This window comes from Balaenoptera musculus, chromosome 9 (genome assembly GCF_009873245.2).
Source record: "Balaenoptera musculus isolate JJ_BM4_2016_0621 chromosome 9, mBalMus1.pri.v3, whole genome shotgun sequence".
Classification (NCBI taxonomy): Eukaryota; Metazoa; Chordata; class Mammalia; order Artiodactyla; family Balaenopteridae; genus Balaenoptera; species Balaenoptera musculus.
Window position 1 is genome coordinate 76,246,482 of NC_045793.1, and position 5,987 is coordinate 76,252,468.

Genomic DNA, 5,987 nt, shown 5'->3' on the forward strand with positions numbered 1-5,987 from the left:
TTTTGCCGGACTCAGCCGGGGAGCGGCTGGAGGAGGCTGGGCTTTGGCCACTTGGCTGGTAGGAATTCGTGCCCGGGGTTTGGGTGGAGTCTCCTCCGTTTGTTAGTTTGATTTTGGTCAGCCTTTTTGCCAGCTGTCCTCTTATCCTCCACCCTTCTTTTTAAAATTTGTTTATGGCGTTACTTACATAGAATAAAATTCACCAATTTTAAGTGTACAGTTTGATAACTTTTGGTAATTGTATGGAGTCATTTAATCACCATCACAATGAGGAATATAAAACAGTTCCAACATCCTAAAAGTTCCCTGTGCCCCATTGTTCTTCATCTTCTCCCTGACCAGGCAATCCTCAGCTGCTTTCTGTTACTGTACTAGTCTTCCCTTTTCCAGAATGTCATATAAATGAAATCCGGCTTTTAAGTCTGGCTCCCTTCACTTAGTAGGCTTTGAAATTCAACCGTGTCATTGTGTGTCTTCATACCTTGCTCCTTTTTATTGCTCGTAGTGGTCCATCAGAGGCGGACACACAATTTGTTTATCCATTCACCACTTGGTGGACATTTGGGTTGTTCCCAGTTCGGCGGTTTTGTGAATAAAGCTGCTATGAACAACACTGTACACATTTTTATGAACACAGGTTTTTATTTTTCTTTGGTAAATACCTAAGGAGAAGAATCACTGGGGCAAATGGTAAATGTCTGATGAACTTTGCATACTGCCAGACTGGCTTCCCGATGGGTTCCAGCATTCCACATTCCCACCAGTAACGTATGAGGGTTCCAGTTTTCCCCCATCCTCACCAACATTTGGTATTGTCAATCTTTTAATTTTAGCTGTTCTCTTGGGTATGTCTAACCATCAGCTTTGATCTTTATCCCATTAGGTCCTAGGGACCTGGAGACACAGCAGTTTCAAGATGCTCCCACCACAGTGCTTTGACAACATGAAGGCCTCTGAGAAGTCTGTGAGCCTGAGAAGGACAGGCTCTATATTCCTGAAACAAAGTTTACAGGCCTCCCAAGGCTTCCAAGCACCAGCAGCCACTGTAAAACAGAGTTCCAACACGCAGATTAGAGGGGATGTCCTCATGCAGAGAAGCAGAGAATGAACACCAGCTCTATCCCCACAGTTTCTGAATGCACTGGATATTTTTGCAGTCAAAGAGCATTGTCAACTGACAATGGCCTTGGTCTTGCAGAGATGCATATGGAAGTGTTTTACTTAGAACTGATAAACCTCAGAAATTATTTATATCCTGCCAAACGCATAATTTTGTATAAGTGGTGCTTATATTATTTGCTCCTCTATGTGTTCTGGCCTCCCTTGCAGTTAGGTTGGGGCCAGGTGATTAAGTTATGGTCAATGGGCGATAAGCAGAGAAGTTCCAAGCCAGGCCCTTACAAATATTCTGGGATCCTCCATCTCTCTGTTCCCCTGCCAAGGGGACTTTATAGGACACATGCCCCAGAAAGTGAACTTCCAAGATGAAGTAGGGATGTCTGACTCCACTAGATTTTAGGCTAATAAGAAATACATCTTTTCTGTGTTAAGTAACTGAGATCTGGGGATTTTTTTTTTTTTTTTTTTTTTTTTGGTTAGTACAGTACAGCCTAGCCTATCCTAATTCATACACTTAACCAATTCCCTCATTCTTCTAATGTCCACAGAAGAGCAACTTGAACATGTTACTATGACCTCATTTTGATAGTGGCAAAAATCAGTGTCGTGGAAAAGAGGGTGTTGGAAGAGGGTAAGCCTCTCATTTCTCCAGATGAACCACAGAACGCTCATCGCTTCCTTCATCCTTCTCTCCTGTCCTAATTGATTTTGTGGTTCGGACAACAGCATCAACTCTGACCTTCCTGAGATGAAGGAAAGTGAGAAACTGTACCTGTAATACCTTGATTCTGTACAACCAGACCTCTTGGCAAATTGAAATCCATGAACAACCTCCCACACGTTATTTAGGTGATCATTTCCAGAGTCCTCACAAGGTTTCCTTGTCCAAGTTGCAGACACATGGGTACATGAATGTATTTCTGATTTCATCCCCTTCCTTTTCCTCTTCTCTTACCCAGAGGGCTGCAGGCAATAAGAGAGGAAGGAAGACTGATCAAGTTCTTTGGTCACAGCAATGAAATATATGCTTTAATTTATTTGTTTCAGGATTCCAGGTAGGCCTACTCAATCAAATTTAGTAGCAAAACCCCTGCTTTTAGTTATTATCTATGAACAGAATATTAGGAAGTCTCATGATGGTCGAGGCAAAGGATTAAAGACGAACTGGTAGGACAAGTCTCACCTGAAGGCAGGTGGAAGAAGAGGAAGGGTCTCGCAGCCCCTGGACTCTGTTACTGCTTGTGCTGTGTCACGACCTTTAGGACGCTGGAGACTGAACATCAGAATGTGGTGCACTGGATGCTGGGAAATCAGGAAAAGCTGGTTGCTTGTGGACTTTCTTTGCTCAGGAAGAGAAAAATAAAAGGTATTTGCAGGAACATTCCTTTTCTTTAGATTTTTCCATATTTATAACAATACTTGGCTCATTTTCAGAACCTCATGTGAGTTCTGAGAAGCTCCGAGATAAATCTTCAGAACATATTTCCCTCTGATCCGATCACTGGCCTCTCTGGGCTTGGTCTCCTCATTCATGTGTCAGTCAAGGAGTTTGCTCCTGTGGGCTATCTCAGCCCTGCCACTCTGGGAGTCTGTGTCTATCGGTCATGAGCAAGTTGCCTAGGACAGCTCCAACCTTTGGTGAAGGTCAGGACAAGGTGAAATCAGACTCTCCTGCCCCATCTATGTCTCATGCCTCTCTTCTGCATCCATGCTGTAGACCTCAGCCATCCTAGGGGATTGGGGAGGGCTGTTTCATGTAGTTCTGCTTCAACTTACACATGATTAGTTTCATCACTGAAGGACCTTGTTGCTTTAATATCATATTATTTTTTATTGTGCTTTATTGTACTTGTTCTTCCAAACAAGGGGCTCTAACAGATAATAACGACTGGTGAGAACATTACAAAAAAAATTTTTTTAAGCTCTCTGATAAATTTACTGGTAAATTTACTCTCCATCTTACAACTTATGTCACCTGATATTTGTTGCTCTACTTATTATTATTATTATTATTATTGTTGTTGTTGCTCTACGTATTATTGAGCTTTCAGCTTAAATCTAAGTACTTGCATTGTGGGTTAAATCACTGGATAGTAATTAATAATTTTCCATTAATAATCTACTAAGTGTTCCAAAGATATTTTCTAGGAATTATTATATAGTGATCCACTAGTTATGTCACACCAATTTTTGTTACGGAAATTTCATCAGTACAAATATTAACTGTTATTAATATATGGATATAAGATACTACAAATACCAAGATAAAACACTAAGCACATTATTTTCCCCTAGATATCAGATCCATTTTAAAAATTAGATTACAAAACAGAAAATGAAAACAATTAAGGAAGAGAAAAGACAATTATTTGAATACTTGAATATATTTTTGGAGAAAATACAAGAAATGCCCAGAGGGACAGGAAAGGAACTTCAGAGGTCCTTGTTTTAATAGAGTATGGCAGGCATTCAGTCATGGATGGGCACCTTCTACCTCTGTGACAGTCATACTGAAGAATAATAGAAAAGCAGGAAGGGATGAAACTCTTATGAAACCATTACACTGAATATACTATCCTTTCTTTAATCCAGGTACATGATTATGTAATTTGAGTATAACACAATGGAACACTCATTAAAAATTATTCATAGGGAGAGGGATAAATTAGGAGTTTGGGATTAGCAGATACAAACTACTATAAATAAAATAAACAACAAGGTCCTACTGTATAGCATAGGGAACTATATTCAGTATCTTGTAATAAACTATAATGGAAAAGAACATGAAAAAGTTGATAGATAGATAGATGATAGATAGATAGATCTGAATCACTTTGCTGTATACCAGAAACTAACACACATTGTAAATTAACTCTACCTTAATTAAAAAATAAATAAATAAAAAAAGAAAATTATTCACCCGTGAAAAGTAATTTCCACTTTCTAAGGATGATACAGGTAGGAGTTTTGAGACACTTATTACACTCAAATTTTTCCAAATGGTGAAAAAAAAGTCACTAGATTCTTGTTATTTTATTCTACCTTGAAATAGTCCGTTTTGTCTCTATTATAAACTCTTTGTGGATGAATAAGAAAACTGAAGCATGAGGATGCATGAAAGACTGGCAGAAGGCAACACAGATTTCAGTAAGTACAACAAAAAGGAAATACACACCAATGGTAGGGCTACATATTTAAAAGTGCAATCTTACTTTAAAATGCATAACTGTCAATGCTGCAGAAAAGTGACACATAAGAATCAGAAAATATATCAGTGAGCTTCTGCTGAACACATAATAGGCACAATTCAATCTGAAGCATAATTCAACCTAACAATCAGGGACTCATCCACAATGCTGCATGACTGTGATAATGTGTATTGTCTTCATTTGGCAGAGACCACAGCAAACATTGATATTATGGCCCCGTATTTATGCAGAATATAAACATCAACTCCAAATAATACTTCTCTTTATTTAGGAGACAAAACATAGAACTCAAGAATTTTAAAAAATAACAGACGTGATGAATGAAATAAATCATTTTGAATAAGTGAAGAAGTCATTTTTAAAAACAACCAGTTATACTGGATACAAGTCCTGCTGCAAACTTTGAAGGAGAGATAATAATTGTTAGGTTGTTCATTTCTCAAATGCAACTGTTCCCCTCTATACACATTTGACCTCTCAAATATTGTCTAATAGAAGAGAGGATATTGCATGTTTTCAGCAGATCACTTATAAAAAAAACTACATCTAAAGAAAACATAATTTGAAGTCCAAGAATACCATACTAGTGTAAATATATGTAGGAAACATAGTGAATTTGCAACAGAGAACCCTCTAAGACACTTCTAGGCATTCTATATGTCTTACTCTGCATTCACTTGTTAGTGAATAATGAAGCAAAGATCTCTTTGGCACTTTGAGTTTTTAAAATATTACCTTTACAGCTACCTAAAATATAGAACTGCATTAACACATTCAACAAACCTAAATTTGAGGCCATTTTCAAAGGCACAATGGAAGGGTTGAGTTAAAAGAGTAGTATGCAACACTCATTTAAAAATTGTTGATGGGGGCTTCCCTGGTGGTGCAGTGGTTGAGAATCTGCCTGCCAATGCAGGGGACACGGGTTCGAGCCCTGGTCTGGGAAGATCCCACATGCCGCGGAGCAACTAGGCCCGTGAGCCACAATTACTGAGCCTGCGCGTCTGGAGCCTGTGCTCCGCAACAAGAGAGGCCGCTATAGTGAGAGGCCCGCGCACCGCGATGAAGAGTGGCCCCCACTTGCCACAACTAGAGAAAGCCCTCGCACAGAAACGAAGACCCAACACAGCCATAAATAAATTAATTAATTAATTAAAAAAAAATTTGTTGATGATTTTATTGACAAAGACTTCAGAATGTGAGCCAAAAGTACGCTTCTGAAATATCAACTTTAGATTTTATTTACTTGGTACTAATTTTATATGATATATTAAGTAAAATCAATGATACAAGCCAAATTATGCAAGAACCAAACTCAATGTGCATAACGCTCTTGACAGGAACTAAGAACCTCTTTGAAGAAAACCAGTTTATCAAGCATCTGTTAGTGATGCTAAACAAACTGCAGAATCTCTTGATTTTGACACCAACTTCTCCACAATTTTTAAAAAATGCGTAAAAAGGAAGAAGACTTTCAGCTGAAAATCTCATAATCAGGCCTTCCATGACCCCAAATTTGATTTTAAAATCAATTTTTTTTTTCTACAATAATTTTAGCAATTTCATTATTAAGAGAAAGATTTACAATACTGAAAGAATATCATGGACATCCCAGTTTTCTGGATGACATATAATTGGAAAAATTAAGGTAGAGGTAAG

General features: G+C 38.2%; 1 long non-coding RNA gene across 1 annotated transcript; it reads right to left on the reverse strand.

The window, feature by feature from the left end:
- Positions 1–650: 650 nt before the first annotated feature.
- On the reverse strand, positions 651–3,101 carry LOC118900433. Its single transcript, XR_005021143.1, has 3 exons — positions 2,303–3,101; positions 1,892–2,082; positions 651–1,043 (listed from the first exon to the last, which is right to left on the reverse strand). It is a non-coding gene; the product is annotated as an uncharacterized LOC118900433 (long non-coding RNA).
- Positions 3,102–5,987: the final 2,886 nt, after the last annotated feature.